General features: G+C 40.2%; 1 protein-coding gene across 9 annotated transcripts in view; it reads left to right on the top strand.

The window, feature by feature from the left end:
• Positions 1-8,313: 8,313 nt before the first annotated feature.
• The window catches only part of MARCHF8 (membrane associated ring-CH-type finger 8), a 143,815-nt gene continuing 134,320 nt past the window's right edge, over positions 8,314-17,808 (top strand). For 3 of the 9 annotated variants that reach the window (XM_050805338.1, XM_050805337.1, XM_050805342.1), the window contains exon 1: positions 8,462-8,946. The gene's annotated coding sequence lies outside the window, so the exon portion shown is untranslated. The other 6 variants (XM_050805343.1, XM_050805339.1, XM_050805348.1 and 3 more) reach the window with 4 other exon arrangements.

The following is a 17,808-nucleotide window of genomic DNA, read 5'->3' as shown; positions in this document are numbered from 1 at the left end:
TTTTTTTTTTTTTTTTTTTTTTTTTTGAGATGGAGTCTCACTCTTGTTGCCCAGGCTGGAGTGCAATGGCGTGAACTTGTCTCACTGCAACCTCCACCTCCTGGGTTCAAGCAATTCTCCTGCCTCAGCCTCCCGAGTAGCTGGGATTTCAGGCATCTGCCACCATGCCTGGCTAGTTTTTTTTTGGTATTTTTAGTACAGACAGGGTTTCAACATGTTGGCCAGGCTGGTCTTGAACTCCTGACCTCAGGTGATCTGCCCGCCTTGGCCTCCTAAAGCGTTGGGATGACAGGCATGAGCCACCGCGCCTGGCCAAAAATATGTCTTAAAGTGCCATAAAGTAAAGAAGTACTGAAAAAAAACCCCAAGATAGCAAAAAGTTACAAGAACGATGGGGTATGCCAGGGGGACACAGGAACCAAATGAAAGCATTCTCAATGGCTAAATCTAAAACAATTTGAGCAACAAAATACAGTAGTATTGGTTTATAACTCAGTATAAAATAAATATCCATGATTCTATACTGATATAAATAAATAGATTAATAAATAAGGGAGAAGGGCCGTATTCTCCACACAGAAGAATTCTGTAGATACTCCACTCTCAAGGAGGAGGAGGAGAAACGCCTCAGGCCTTAGGTGTGGGCTATGCATAATGACTTTCTTCCAAGGAGTGCAGTCTGGAAATGGGGAAGAGTAACTTTATTTTATTTTTATTTATTTATTTTTTTGAGACGGAGTCTTGCTCTTTGCAAAGATAGTTGAGCTCCTATACATCTCACACCCACTCTCCCCTATGAACATCTTACGTTACTATGGTATACTTGTTACAATTAATGAACCAATAATGAGACATTATTTAAAGTCCATGCTTTCTTCAGATTCCCTCAGCTTTCCTTTTTCTGTTTCAGGACCCCATCCAGGGTACCACATGATATCTGTCAGCATGTCCCCGTACTCTTGGCTGTGACAGTTTCTCAGACTTTCTTTCTTTTCGATAACCTTGACAGTGTTGAGAAGTACTGGTCAGGTATTGTGTAGAATGTGCCTCAATGGACAGTGTCTAATGTTTTCCTCATGGTTACACTGGGGTTGTGGGTTTTGAGAGGAAGACTACTGAAGTGTCATTCTCACTAATGGTATCAAGTGAACACACTAGCAACATGATTTATGCCTGCTGATGTTGACCTTCACTACCTGGCTGAGGAGTTTGTCAGGTCTCTCCATTATAAAGTTACTCTTTTCCAGCCGGGTGCGGTGGCTCACGCCTGTAATCCCAGCACTTTGGGAGGCCGCGGTGGGCAGATCACGAGGTCAGGAGATGGAGACCATCCTGACTAACATGGTGAAACCCTGTCTCTACTAAAAAATACGAAAAATTAGCCAGGCGTGGTGGCAGGCGCCTGTAGTCCCAGCTACTTGGGAGGCTGAGGCAGGAGAATGGCATGAACCTGGGAGGTGGAGCTTGCAGTGAGCCGAGATTGCGCCACTGCACTCTATTCTGGGCGACAGAGTGAGGCTCCATCTCAAAAAAAAAAAAAAAAAAATAAATAAAATAAATAAAGTAGTACCTATTAAGTTGTTGAGAGCACCATCGAAGCTGTCATTACCAAAATATTTATACTGCTATATTCTTTGTTCCAGAAAGGATTGAATATGGAAATGTCCATGTTACCAAGAGAGAAAAACTATAATCTAAAACGAGAAAAGACGTCAGAAAACCAAAATAAAGGAGGAAATGGAAATTAGGAAAAAAGTGAATACTGGAAATTGAATAAAATTGCAGTTGTCCTGAAATATTTCAACCAAATTCACATCAACCTTACCTTAAGAAAGAAAAGCAAACTAGCAAAATTATAAATGAAAATAAAGTTCAATGCAGAGGAGTCTAAAAATTTATTAGAGAAAGTTAGCAAAATGAGTACAGCCCCAGAAAGATTTTCTTCGAACTTTTTCATTAAAATACAGTATTCAGTCATTTAATAGATACTGATTGAGCCTCTGGTAGGTGTCAGGCTCAATTAAATACCGTGGATACAGTGTTGGAACTAAACATCCTTGCTTTCATCACACACTTACATTCTAGAGGAAATAAACAAAACAAATATGCCAGATGGTGTTAGGATTCTGCATTCATTTGTAGGACTGCCGTAACAAAGTATCACAGACTGAGTGGCTTCAGAGACAAATTAATTTACTCACATTTTTGGAGGCTGTAACTCTTAAGATCAAGGTGTCAGAAGAGCTGATTTCTTCCGAAGCCGCTTTGCCTTGCAGATGACCGTCTTCTCCTTGTGTGCTCTCATAGTCTTTCCTCTGTGTGTGTTTGCGTCCTAATCTCCGGTTTTTTTGTTGTTGTTGTTGGTTGTTGTTTTTGAGATGGAGCCTTGCTCTGCCGCCCAGGCTGGAGGGCAAAGGTGCTATCTTGACTCACTGCAACCTCCGCCTCCCAGGTTCAAGTGATTCTCCTGCTTCAGCCTCCTGAGTAGCTGGGATTACAGGTGCACTCCACCACACCTGGCTAATTTTTGTATTTTTGGTAGAGATGGGGTTTCATCATATTGGTTAGGCTGGTCTCGAACTCTTGACCTCGTGATCCATCCACCTCGGCCTCTTTAAAGTGCTGGGATTACAGGGATGAGCCACCGCACCCGACCTAATCACCTCTTCTGAAGACATCTGTCATATTGGATTAGGGCCCACTCTGATCTCCTTTTTTAATCTCCTTTTTAAGGACCCTATCTCAAAATGCAGTCACATTCTGAGATCCGGAAGTTAGGACTTCAACAAATGAATTTTGGGGGTGGAGGGACATAATTTAGACCGTATCAGATAATACATTATGCTGCGGTAACAAATGAATCCCAAAAGCTCAGTGATTTAACACAACAAGGTTTATTTTTCCACCATGGAAAACTCACTGAGCCAGGCAACTTCCCAGGACAGCTGACCTAGTCAGTGACTCAGTGATTCAGGTTGTGTCCACTCTGTGACTTCGCCACTGCAACATGTGGTGTAGATCACTGCAGCAGGCCATTGGTTATAGGGCCTGACCTAATTGCAAGGGTTATATGAAGGGGGCTGGTAGCAAATAGATATTTTTAATTTGCTATAAATATCTCTGCCAGAGATGGCAATAAGTGCTAATAACAAAAACCAAGCAGGGAAAGGTGACATTGATAGGAGTGCTGTTTCACAAAGAATGGTCAAAGGCAACCTGAGAGAGTCACATTTAAAGAAGCCACAAAGGAAGTGAGGAAATGGAAGGAAATGTTCTACTCTTGAGGAAAGTAAGGAACAGCAAGGAAGCCAGGTGGCTAGAGCAAAGCAAGTAAGAGGACGATGAGAAGTAGGGGCTAGATCATGCAGGACTTTAGAGCCAAGCACTTTTGGATTTTATTCTGAATTGGGAAAATTTTGGGGTTGACATGCTCTGACTTAGGTTTTGAAAAGTCACTTTGGTGATTGTGTAGAAAAAAAAAAAAAAGACTGTAAGGAGGCAAGGATGGAAGTCGAGAGAAATACACAGCAGTCACCCACGTGGGAGGTCCTAGGGCTGGGTTTGGCTGGGCTGTAGCACGCTCCTGGATGATAGTTACATGCTCTCCTCCTTTCTCAAACCACCAGTACCTCTCTCCCTCTCCTCACGCTCAGCGTTTATTTTATTAAACTATCAACAATCAGTAGAGAAATTCCACATGCATCCGTTACAGAAACATCAGGGGTTCTGTCTAAGTCTTGCAGCTCACTGCTGAGGAAGAAGAGTTTAATCACGTGTTTCAGCCAAGGAGATGGGGAGGTCAGTCTCAAATCCATCTCCCTGACTGACTAAAATTTAGGGTTTATATAGCAGGGAAGAAGTATAACAATGTGTTAGAAAACAGGAATTACCCAGGGGTAAGGAAATAAAAGTAAAGGTCTGGCATCTCATTGTCTGAATGTGGTGATCTGGTAAGTTTCAGTTCTTTGATACTTTTTGAGAGGCCAGGGGTCCTTCCTGAGAAAGGAACTCAGATAAAACAAATGTAAGTTTTGAGCTTTAAGAAAAGAAGGGTCACTTTCTATGTTTGGCCAAAAGAACTGTCTGTGGGGCTACTGGGTCAGTTTCATGTTCAACAACAAATCTACCAAGCTGTCTGTATCTGTGGCCAGCCATTCCTTTTCTCTTGTTTCTTCCTTATCTTAGGATGACTCCTCCAATCTACTCAAGATTTTCCTTCCTACAGTTGTCACTCTCTTGTACATCCAGTTACTACAGCATTTGTATTAGCATATAAATATTTAAACAGAAAACCTCAATCCCACATCTCTTACCTGCTATGATCCTATTTCCCTGCTCTCCTTTACAGGAAGAGAACAATGCTTGTATTTACTTGTCGGCACCATCTATTACCTCAAGAATCAGGCTTTTAACCCTACCACTTTATCTTAATTGCTCTGTTCCCAAGGTCTCAGTGATCTCTACACTGCCAGTTCAGAGGTCAATCCTCATCTGACTCAGCCTCTCAGTGCAAATGACACCTTTAGGCACTTCTCTCTTGAAACATTTTCTTCACTTGATCAGGACTCCTCTGTTCCAGTTCTCCTCTTACCTCTGATTGCTTCTTCTCAGTTTCCTTCTTATCTCTACAGTGCCACATGTCTAGCCTTTCAGTCTCTTTTGCTGCAATTATGCAATTCAGACTTGTGAAAGTCCTAGATCAGTGATTTTCAATGATTTTCAAACTGTAGGCCACAACTGTTACTGGGTTAAAAAAAATCAATAGAGTTGGGAGTGAAAAATTTAAACAGAAGAAATCATGCATCACACGTAGGAATGGTAAATTTGTTTCTGGAAACTTTTAAATTATATACATGTATTCGGTTAATATGTAAAATGTATTTTGTATTTTGGGTTGAGGTCAAAGATACGAAAATTACTGCTCTGTGTGATCGCATCCAATCATGTGGCTTTTTGAATACCACTGCCTAATCTTCAATTTATATCGCTATATCTCTCCTCTGAATTCCAGTCCGGTGAACTGGAGTCTGGTGAAACTGTATCTTTATAAAGGTTACTAATAAAACGGAAAAAGTCTTATATCAAGGCAAAAAAAAAAAAAAAAGGCAGTTAGATTTGGGACCAGGAAACGTGAATTCAAGGTTGGCTCTACCACATACATAGCTTTTCAACACTTTAGTAGGTTATTGCTAGTTTCTTCCTTTGTTTGCAAGCTCCCCATTAGTCCTTACATTCATCTATTCTAGTGGGAACACTAGTATATCTGCTGTATTAGATTGGGTGCCATTATACAGCCATGCACTGTATATTTGTCATACATAACACATTTTATTTTTTGCAATGAAACTCTTTAAAGAACTAGAACATGGCTGGGCGCAGTGGCTCACACTTGTAGTCCCAGCGGGAGATGAAGCTGGCTGGACTTCCTGGGTCCAGTAGGGACTTGGAGAACTTTTTTGTGTCTAGCTAAAGGATTGTAAATGCACCAGTCAGCACTCTGTAAAAGGGACCATTCAGCACTCTGTAAAATAGGCCAATCAGCACTCTGTAAAATGGACCAATCAGCAGGATGTGGGTGGGGATACATAAGGGAATAAAAGCTGGCCACCCCTGCCAGCAGAAGCAACCTGCTTGCGTCCCCCTTCCACAGTGTGGAAGCTTTGTTGTTTTGCTCTTCACAATAAATTTTGCTGCTGCTCACTCTTTGGGTCCGTGCCACCTTTAAGAGCTGTAACACTCACCACGGAGATCCGTGGCTTCATTCTTGAAGTCAGCGAGACCAAGAACCCACTGAAAGGAACCAACTCTGGGCACACCAGCACTTTGGGAGGCCAAGGTGGGCAGATCACCAGCGGTCAGGAGTTGGAGACCAGCCTGGCCAACATGGTGAAACCCTATCTCTACTAAAAATACCAAAAATTAGCTGGGTGTGGTGGTGGGCACCTGTAATCCCAGTTATTCAGGAGGCTGAGACAGGAGAATTGCTTGAACCTGGTAGGTGGAGGTTGCAGTGAGCTGAGGTCGCATCATTGCACTCTAGCCTGGGCAATAAGAGCAAAACTCATCTCAAAACAAAAACACCACACACACAAACTAGAACAGGGTTGAATGGGTTCATGTATTTAACCATTTGGTGGGGAGTCAGTGTGACTGGCTCTGGAGATAACACTGGTCACTTGGCTGAAGCCTGAATTCTTATCTCTTCATGTCCCACAAACTCTAAGAGAGGGTAGGTAATTTCCCTATGTGGGTTAAGGCTAAGGAAAGGCAGTGTATTAGGAGTCCCCATTAACACAAGCAGGGAGGATTTGGAATTAAGCTGTTGCCACAAGGCCAGAATGCCTCTTGGAGTGAGCACCTGGTGCCCTGTGAGCAATTCCCTTACTGGCTGCTTTACATTCTGAGTGCAACGGTTTCATCCCAATTGTGCTTTGTTTCCTTGCTGGCAATCCCTTCCTTTTTTTGGAGACGGCGTCTCACTCTGTCACCCAGGCTGGCATGCAGTGGCATGATCTTGGCTCACTGCAGCATCTGCCTCCGAGGTTTAAGCGTTTCTCCTGTCTCAGCCTCCTGAGTAGCTGGGATTAGAGATGCCCGCCACCATGCCTGGCTAATTTTTGTATTTTTAGTAAGGAGGAGGTTTCATATTGGCCAGGCCATGTTGGCCAGGCTGGTCTTGAACTCCTGAGCTCAGGTGATCTGCCTGCCTCAGCCTTCCAAAGTGCTAGGATTACAGATGTGAGCCCCCACACCTGGCGGGCAATCCCTTCTTGAACAGCACTCCAGGTGGCAAGAATCTGGACCCAGGACCTGGACATGTTCAAGTTGTCAGCTCCCTTTCCCTCAGGACTCTGACCTCCTATACTAATACCCGTTGACAAAGACCATATATGTGTTGGGCACTTAAAAGTGTTATACAGGCATTACCTCATTTTGTCTCATAACCACTCTATTCAGTAGATGTCTTTTAGATAGCTGAAGAGAGGCTCGGAAAGGTTAAGAAAATTGCCTAGACAGTAATGGCTGAGCCAGGACTCACCCTATCTTTGCCTCCATGAGTACTGCTTATCAGCCCTGCTTAGCTCACAGATCCCTGTTAAACTACGAAGGTTCTGCCGCTTCCTGCAGAAGGATGATAGGATTCCATATCCATAGATCAGTCAACCAATTCTTTTGCTCACCAAGCCTGGTCTAGGCATCAGCTATACCAATGGAAGATATTGGTACTGCCTTCATGGAACACCTGCTGCCAGAAGCAGTAGAGTCAACCAGATTCTGGCAACCGGCCTTGATAACCTATTTTCCATAGTAAACGACAAATGGAGAAAATTCATCATTTTCTGTTCTTTGTAATACTGTATTCTAAGTGTGTTACGGAAATGAAGATGTTTTGACCTTGCTGATCCAGAGGATATTTTGAGCACACTGTTTTGAACCTGACAATCTGCTCTTTACTTAGCCAACAATGCAAAGTGGTCAGAATTGTAGGGAAGAATTGATTAGCTATATGATAGATCACTCCTGGACAACAGAACAACTGTGGAATATTTGAGAGGATTTGCTTATAATTCACTCATGAATTTACTAAGAAATACAAATTAGTCACATTTTATGCATTATTATGGGACAAATAAAATTAGCAGTGGTTGAAACTATTTCTGGGAAGTTTGATCTAGGAAAATTGGGATTTGGTAGACAATGATGAAAGTGACAGAGGAATAATTAAGTTTTATGTGGACAAAAGATGAATGCCGAATCAAATATTTAGACGTGTATGTACACAAAGATGATTTCTGATAAAAATTAAAATACAATTTAAAAGTAGGAAGTCGTATAAACCTCTTTCACATGCTTTCTCTGGCTCAGAGGGCTATGCTGTGGGCATCTATCTTTCAGTCCAGATTACAGAGCGAAAGCAAACAAAAATCTGTCAAGGCAAAAACCATTACTACTTATTCCTTCGCTTTCCCTCCCGTTTGATAGCCTCAGGTAAGAAAGTATTTTCCACTTTCTTCTCCAAGTACAACATCCTTTTGCCAGACAAAATTTCCTTTTCCTTCCAAAACACTAGTATTAATAACACATGTAGTCAGGCCCACGACACACTAAACGACAAAGGCAGAGCTGGGGAAGTCTTCGGTTCCAAGCCTGGTGGGTCCTCGCCTGGGCACAGCGAAGGGGTGGAAGCACAGAGGTGTCGCGCAGCCGCACCCGCAGCAGCCGGCCCCCAGCGCGCTGTGGCCACCCGGGGAACGCCTCCACCCAACCCGGCCGGACACGTGACGCCTGCGTCACGTGACCTGCCAGTCGGCGTCCTCACGCGGAGGGGCGTAGGGTGTAAACAGGCAACGCGCTGGCGGAGGTTCGGCCCTGCTACGTCCGCGTCTCGGGCATGCTGGAGGAGGGCCGGGGCGGTTGCGCCGCCAGCTCAGAGCCCACCTGAGGTAACTCTTGGGGCTTCTAGGATCCACTCCTCCACGCCGCTCGCAGCTGTCCCTGCTGGCCGCCAATAAGGGCGGCCGAGCCCCCGGCCCGGGCAGGGGGTGTGGCTGCCGGCCGCCCGGTCCGCGACAGGTGGGCCGCCAAGGCCCCGGACCTGCGCTGCCCCTGGGCTGGGGGCCCGGCGTGGAGCACGCGGAGAGGCAGCGCGACTCGGGGCCGTGGGTCCTTCTGCCCTGGTGCTGGCGTCTGCTCCTGGGGCCGGGCCGAGTCGAACCAGGAACCGCAGAAGCAGTCTGCGCCAAGGGCCCTAGGCCGGATGCCCGGGGTGCCAGGTCTTTTCCCTGACGGGCTGTGAGACCTTGAGCCCGTCAGCCGTCGTCCTTGGCCTGAGTTTGCACATCTGTAAAATGGAAGCTCGGACTAGTAATCTGTGAGGACCTTCCACGTCTGACGTGTGATCTTGAGAGACCTGCGTACATTCGGGGTGCCAGAAGGAAAGCATAGGTAGCTATTTTGTCCTTTAGTTGCTAACTTTTCGTTGATCTTTAAATCCGTTTTCATCTTAAATGATTCGGATTCCTGTTCACCTGGCTGAAGTTTTTAATAGAAAACTTATTGGGTGGGGGTTATAATGGTTTATGTTACCGTTTTCATGTTTCTTTAATGCAACAAAACCTTTTTTTTCTTAAAATCTATTTGGAAGCCCAGATTGTAAAAATAAATGGAACCCTTTTCTGCCTCATTATCACTATTCTCACGACCCACCCCCGCGCTAACTACCCTTAAGGACCCATGGAAGTCATAGGTTGAGGAGCTCCGTATGGAGTTGAGGAAATGTTTTGTGTATTTTTTAATTTGATAGGATCTGGAAAATGAATTCTTTGCATATGTGGAGTTTTCTGTTATCTTTCTCCTTATTTTGTTCGATTGCATGCTATGTAATTACAGAGACAATTAGCATAACCCTCACATACCATACTTCGGGGCCTTTTTTGGCCCCGAAATTTCTGATAAAGACGTTTCTTGTTCCATCTTTCCTTGCATCCCAGTCCCTGGGGAAGTAAGTGTATGTTTATAATAGTGAGACTTCATGCCTCATTGCTGATTTAGTTGCTCAGATACAGAATGGGAATGGAAGACTTTTGAGACCAACCGGATAGGTTAGGACATATCAGAAAAACATGAAAACTCTAAAAAATATGAAAACTGAAGGAGTATATGAACTCAAGTCGTTGAGAGTCATGGAATAATGTGAACATGCCCTCGTGTGAAATCTTGAGACCCTGGAGCAAGAGAATTTTGGATTTTGAGAAAATTGAGTTTAAGAGAAAAAGATGTTCTGTTTCATATGGTGAGTGAACATGTAAACAGTATGAGGTGGTAGTGTGTAGACAAAATTTTCAGGTTTTTTTTTTTTTTTTTTTTTTTAAAGAGTAACACATAGTTTCCTAATGGATTTTGGAGACTATGGTTTTAAGAGATGTACTGAAACTTGAAGTTTAATGTTAAAAGAGGGAAACGATACCCTTTTACAGCTTGTCTGCTTATTGCTTCTGTGAGTTGAGCAAGAATTGGAAGTGGAATGGACTATAAGTGATACCCAAGGTGACCTAGTGGAAAGGTTTTCTCTTTTCAAAGTCAACTTACTTCCCTGATCTTTGGCTTAAGCTTAAGCAAGTCATTTCCTTTCTTTGGTTCTCAGTTTCTGCTGCAAAATGAGGAAACTGGATTGATTACTATTCTACCTTTTGGCTCCAGCTAGGTTTGCCAGATAAAACACAGGATGCCTAGTGATACGAATTTCAGATAAAGTGAATACATTTTTACTATAAATACTACATGGGGGCATACTTGTACTAAAAAAATGATTCGTTGTTTGTCTGAAATTAAAGTTTAACTGGGCTTGCTGTATTTATATTTGCTAAATCTGGCAGCCTTAGCTCCAACATTTTTGTTTCCTTTAAATTAGTGCCAGCTCAAAGCAGAGCTGGGAATGAATTGATTTAAGCAGCCAGGAAACACTAATTGTTGTCAGTAGTAGCGTCTGGTTCAGGAGGAATGTCGTTGATTCACTTGTGGTTTGTTTCTTTTTCCCTTATGTAGCAGTTCCATTTCTACCATAATCACATAATGTTTAGGTTTATAACTTTGGTGGTAAGTAGTTTAAAATATCTGAAAGGAAGTTAAAAATATTGCTGAAATTTCTAAAAGTGGCTTCATTTTTTTGAGCCTTGAAATGGTATGTGCTTCCCCCCGCCCCCCCCCCCCCCCCCCCCCCCCCCCCCCCCCCCCCCCCCCCCCGTAAAAGATGCTTTACAACCCTACATGTTCCCCAGGTTTGTGGTTGATTACATTTTCTAAAGCCGTGGACTGTTCTGATGCCAAGTAATCAGGAAGTTCTTCTTATGCCTTCTAATTTTGTCCCCTGTGAATATGGAGTATGGAAAATTATCAGTATATACAGTATAAACATTTTATATTTTATCTGACGGTTGTCAGCTTTGTCTTTGCTGTATTGAAGGATTTTCAATTTTGAAATTCTTTTTCAAGAAGTGTAATTTTAAACTTTTCATTTTTTTTTTTAATAACTAGACCAGATCCAATTTCTTAACTCACTTGGAAATGCCTGAATTTTCTAATTCATTTATTCAATCAATAGTCAATAAAAAATTTGCTTTTGGAGAGTCAGTTTGATGATGTGACCAGTGTTCTAGTTCTCCAGGTGTTTATTTCTGATAGAGGAGTTAAAACGTGTAATCTGAGGATAATATGATGAAGGCTTTGAAGAGATACAAGTGCTATGGAAATTGAGAGGAAGGGTGTGTGCTCTTCAGATTGATATATTGAAGAGAAAAACTCTGGAAGAGGTAGAAGTGGATTCAGGACCTGGGGGTAAAGGTGGGATCAGAAAGACAGAGGTGGACACAACGGCGGAAAAAAGCGGATAAGGGCAGGGAATCTGTCTTCTCAGTTCTACAAAACATACGCTTTGTTGGATTTAAAATACTTTACAATATTGTGTATATGTGGTTTTTGGTTCACTGTGATGTTCTCATCTGCTTTATATTTGCTTTGAACTGCTTTGGTGTCTTTCTGTATTAAAAAGACCTTCAGTTGTCAGTGAAGCTCTTTGAAAAAGTGTTTATTAAATGTGTCACGCGTATAAAAGTATGTATTGAAAAAATAGAACATTACCAATAGCCTTGAAACCTCCTGTGTACTTCTTCCTTCCTCTCAAAAGTAACCAGCATGCTGAATTCTGTGTCTATCATTTCTTTACTTTCTTTTTTTTTTTTTTTTTTGAGACAGAGTTTTGCTCTGTCACTCAGGCTGGATGAAGTACAGTGACGCCCTCTTGGCTCATTGCAACTCTGCCTCTTGGGTTGAAGCGATTCTCCTGCCTCAGCCTCCCGAGTAGCTGGGACTATGGGCATGTGCCACCATGCCCTATTAATTTTTGTATTTTTGTAGAGACAGGCTTTCACCATGTTGGCCAGAATGGTCTCAAACTCCTGACCTCAAGTGATCTGCCTGCCTCAGCCTCCCAAAGTGCTGGGATTGCAGGTGTGAGCCACTGCACCTGGCCTGCTTTCTTGATAATGTTATTTTACTTTATACATGTATATCCCCCAAAATACTGTTTGCTTATGCATATTTTTAAACTTTATATAAATGGCATCATGCTATATGGATTTTTTTTCCTGCAACTTTTAAAATTAGTTACCAAGTTTCATCCATGTTTTTCTTCAAAGGTAAGAATTTCTCTGGAATATACGTCTAGGATTGCAGTTGTTGTTTGTCAGGTGTGTACACCAGTAACTTTACTAAATACATATTGCTTTCCAATGTAGTTGTACTGTTTTACTGTCCTATAAGCAGTGTGAGAGTTCCTGTTTTTATCCTGTCTACCTGCTCCCCAGTGTTTGGTATGAGAAACCGTGTATCTATTAAAGGTCTAGTATCCAGAGTATTTAAGGAACTCTTATACTTCAGTCATAAAAGGAAAAATAACTAAAAAAAATGGACAAAGGATTTGAGTAGACAGTTTTTCAGACAAGACATACAAATAGCCAGTAAGCACATGAAAAGATGTTTTACATCATTAGTCACCATATAAATGGAAATCAGAACCACAGTAAGATACCATGTCACACCAACTAAGTAACTAAGACGGTTACTAAGTGACCGTCTAAGTAACCATCTTAGTAAACTAAGATGGCTATGTATAATAAAAAAGGTAATAATAAGTGTTGGTGACGTGGAGAAATTGGAATCTACATGTTGGAATGTAAAGTGGAGCAACTGCTTTGAGAAACAGTCTGGCAGTTCTTGAAATGGCTAAATATGGGATAAGGCATGACAAAGCAGTTCCACTCCTAGGTATATACCCAAGAGAAACGAAAACATATCTACGCAAAAATTTGTATGTACATGTTCACAGTAGCAGTAGCCATAGTAGCCAAAATGTTGAAACAACTCAAACATACATCAACTGATGAATGGTTTAAATAATGTGGTTTATCCATGCAGTGGACTATTATTCAGGAATAAAAAGGAATTAAATACTGACTCATGCTACAAATGGATGAACTTTGAAAACTTTCTAAGTGATAAAGTCACAAAAGGCCACAAATTGTGTGATTACAGGTATATGGAATGTCCAGAATACAAATATAGACTCAGATAATAGAGTACTGGTTGCCTAGAACTGGTGTTGGGGTAGGGGTTGGGGAAAAATGGGTTTGACTGCTAAAGAGGACTGAGTTTCTTTTTGGGGTGATGAAAATATTCTAAAATTGATTATGGTGATGGTTGTACAATTCTGTGCATTTGCTAAAAACTATTGAATTGCACACCTGCAAAAAAGCCATTGATGGAAAGAAGGAAATTTTTTTTTTAACAAAGATGCCATGTTTTATGCCTCCTGGAGAATCCCAGGTGGTAGGGACTGAGACTTGCCTATAACCATGTGAGTGAGATGGAAAGCATATCCTTTTCATACATAGAGGCCTTCAGAGGATCCCACAGCTTGGCCAGCAGCTTGAGTGCAATCCCCTGATAGACTTTGACCCAGAAGTACCCAGCTAAGCTGTGCCTAGATTTCTGGCCTGTGGTAACTGTGAATAAATGTCCATTGTTTTAAACTACTGAGTTTTGGGGTAACTTGTATGCAGTATTAAATCACTCATACATAAGTAGCAGCATTGCAATATGTTTTTTTTTAATTTTAGTTTTCTGGAAAACTGTGGTGGCTAAATTACTAAATTATAGTATAATGGATTCTTTTTTTTTTTTTTTGAAACAGTCTCGCTCTGTGGTCCATGCTGGAGTGCAGTGGTGAGATCTCGGCTCACTGCAAGCTCCACCTCCCGTGTTCACGCCATTCTTCTGCCTGAGCTTTCCGAGTAGCCTTCTACAGGTGCCCGCCACCGTGCCCTGCTAATTTTTTGTATTTTTAGTAGAGACGGGGTTTCACTGTGTTAGCCAGGATGGTCTCAATCTCTTGACCTCGTGATCCACCTGCCTCGGCCTACCAAAGTGCTGGGATTACAGGCGTGAGCCACCGCGCCCGGCCTATAATGGATTCTTTCGTTCCTTATTTTGTTAACCACAATTCATAACCAATAGGCAATGATGCACACATTTATTGAGATATCGTGTAAATTATTGGGGATAAATTATACTTAAAATGGCTAAAATTCCTTTTATTACAATTTTGAAAGTGTGTTATCTCTGTATAATACATTACAAGTCTTTATCAACCAAAACAGGCAATTTTAAGACAATATAGCAGTACATAACATTTCACATATTGTCATGGTTTTCTGGTAACTGTTTTATATTTAAAACTTATAAGTGGTATTAATATGTTGGGAGATATTATGACTTCAGAAAAGGCACTCAAAAAAGAATCATCGAGGCAAAACTACAGTCTCATAGAAGCCAACCCATTCTTGTAGGAACTATATGAAAGGAGGTTAAAAAGATTTTTGTTCTTTTCCTGTGAATATTTCTGTTCTTCAGTTGAAGAAATGTTGTATGACCATATGGATAAGGAAAGCATTTCGAAATTTCATTTAAGAAATGAAGAGATGTTTTCAAAGTTTGTAAGGATTTTCTCCTTTTTTTCTTACCTTTGACAAAGTGAAAAAAATATATTTATTAGCATGTAAGGATAGCTGAAATGTTATGTGAAAAAAAGCCTGCTGAATTTTCTCCTGTGTTTTATTCTAGAGGTTTTATAGTTTTAGCTCCAATATTAAGGTTCATGATCAATTTTTAGGGGTTGATAGAGTGTTTGGTATGAGCTATGGGTCTGGGTTCTTTATTTTCCTTTATGAATAAACAATTTTTTAATTTTAATTTTAATTTTATTTTTTTTGCCTGAGGAGGCCTTGGGCTCAAGCTAGCTGGTCTAATATACATTTTTAAATATCATTTGTTGAAAAGGTAGTTCTTTCCCTATTGAGTTTCTTCCCCTTTCTCTATCCTTTGCCCATTGAGTTCTGTTGGCATTTTTGTTGAAAGTAAACTGGTGATGTATGTGTGGATCTGCTTTTGGACTCTCTCCTGTTGCTTTTGCTGTCTGTTCTTATGTTGGTACCACATTGTCTTTATTTCTATAACTTTATGTAAAGGTTGAAATTGGTTAGTATAAATCCTCCAATTTTGTTCTTTATTTTCAAAAATTTTCTGGGTATTCTAGGTCCTTTGTGTTTTCAAAAGTATTTTAAAATCAGCTTGTTAGTTTAAAAAAAAAAAAAAAAAACAACTTGGGATTTCAGTTGGGATTGCCTTGACTCTGTAGATCAGTTTATGGAGAATTGCTATTTTAATGTCATTGAACCTTCCACTACATGAACATGTTATAGCTCTCCATTTATTTAGTTCTTTAATTTCTTGCAACATGTTTTTTAGTTTTGCAGTGTACAGGTCCTGTGCATATTTTGTTGAATTTATATCTTAATATCTTACATTTTTAATGCCATTGTAAATGGGATTAAAAAATCATTTCTCAAGTATTCCTTGCTAATATGTAAAAATACAGCTGATTTTTGTATATTGTCTTTGTGTCTTGTGGCCTTTCTAAATCCACTTACTAGTTCTGGTAGTCTTTTGGTTGGATTTTCTCCACATACAGTCATTGAATAAAGACAGTTTTACATTTTCTTTTCTAATCATGTGCTTTCTGTTTCTTTTTTTGCCTTATTACACTTGTGAGGACCTCAAGTCCAATATTATGATAGAAGTGGTGAGAGCAGATATCCGTGTTTTGTGGTCAATTTGAGGGAGAAACCATTTAGTCTTATATATGGTACAAAAAGCACTAACTACAACATTTTAAAAATGTTAAATTGGACTCAATACAATTAAATTTTTATTGACTCAATAAAATTAAATTTTTATTACTCAATAAAATTAAATCTCCTGCACTTTAGGAGACATTGTTAAGGAAAAGAAACAGTATACTATAGACTGGGAGCAAATGTTGACAATTTATATATGTGACAAAGGACTTTTACCCAGCATTATATAAAAAACTTCAATAAATTAGTAAGAAGTTAGAGAACTCAAATGGCAAAATTGGTAAAAAAAAAAAAAAAAAAAAAAAAAAAAAAAATTGTGGAGCAACTTATCAAAAGAAGGTATTTGAAATTCTAGTAGACATATTAAAAATTCTCAACATATTTAGTTATTAAAGGAAATTATAATTATGAACAACTTTTTGCCTACAAGAATGGTCAAAATGAAAAAGACTAACAATACCAAGCGTTGCTGAGGACGTAGAGCAATCAGAATTTTACATAAATTGCTGATAGGAGTGTACAGGCACTTTGGAAAACTGTTTAACAGTTTCCTATTAACTTAAACTTGCACTTACTGTATGACCTAGACATTACACCCCTGGGTATAAAATAAAACCTTAAATTCACAAATGACTTGTACAACAATACTCAGTGCTCAACACTGGAAACGGTATAGTCTATCAAGTCTGCAATGGACTATTACTCAGGAGAAAAAAGGAATGAATTGCACAGTGTCACTCTATGAAATTAAAAACATTATATTGAGCAAAAGAAGCCAGACGAAAGACTACATTCTGTATGATTTGATTCATATGTAATTCTAGAACCACCAAAACATTAAGAAAGCAGATTAGTGGTTGCCTGAGGTTATAGGTAGGGGTGGGGATTGACTGCAGAGGAGCAGAAGAGAACTTTCTATGGTGATGGAATTCTCTGTATTTTGATTGGGTGGTGGTTATACTAAATATACACTTTTTATACACTTTTGTCAGAACTTAACATTGTACTTAAGATGGGTGCATTTTATTTTATGTAAATTATGTCTTAATATAGTTGTTTTTCAAAAGGGTCTAAACATTTATAGACAGAACATATACCTATGTATATATATACTGAGATTTTATGTAAAATATTTAAATGTATGTATACTCATAGGAAATGCCTAAAAGGATGTTAAGCAAATTGTTACTGATTATGTCTAGGTGGTGAGAATTTTAGGTGATTAAAAAAAATGATTGGACTTTTTATATTATTTTAATTAGTCCTTTCAATGAACATATCTTTGCAAAAGAAAAGAAAAAAGTTTTTTTGTTATATAGAAGTTTGATTATCTAGATTTTTTTTTCAAATATTGAGTAGATATTACAATATTTATAAATTTTGTATAGAATGTAAGTGCTGTTATTTTGTGGTTTTTTTTTTTTTTTTGAGACGGAGTCTTGCTCTGTCACCCAGGCTGGAGTGCAGTGGCGCCATCTCTGCTCACTGCAAGCTCCACCTCCAGGGTTCACGCCATTCTCCTGCCTCAGCCTCCTGAGTAGCTAGGACTACAGGCACCCACCACCATGCCCGGCTAATTTTTTGTATGTTTAGTAGAGACGAGGTTTCACCGTGTTAGCCAGGATGGTCTCGATTCGCTGACCTTGTGATACATTCGCCTCGGCCTCCCAAAGTGCTGGGATTACAGGCGTGAGCCACCACGCCTGGCCAAGTGCTATTACTTTGTAATCACCAGTTAGGAACAATCTACATTACTTTTGATGCCCTTGGTCTCTCTTCTCTGATCCCATTCTGTTATGTCCCCAGAGACATAACTGCTACCCTGAATTTTGTTTTTATTGTTTAATTGCTATAGTTTTATAACATTTGTATCTTGAAATGTGTTGTTTTGCCCTGCATGCGTTGAACTTTATAACTAGAATTGTATTGTGTGTGTACTTTCATTTGCTTTTTTATTCTGTATAATGTGAGATTTGAGACTCATTCGTATTTTTGTATGGCTGTAGTTCATTGGTATCTCCTTGTCTTATTGTGTTACATTATGAATATTCCACAATTA

This window comes from Macaca thibetana, chromosome 9, assembly GCF_024542745.1.
Source record: "Macaca thibetana thibetana isolate TM-01 chromosome 9, ASM2454274v1, whole genome shotgun sequence".
NCBI lineage: Eukaryota > Metazoa > Chordata > Mammalia > Primates > Cercopithecidae > Macaca > Macaca thibetana.
Note: the sequence above shows the minus strand (reverse complement) of the source record. Positions and strands in the feature narration are given on the sequence as shown.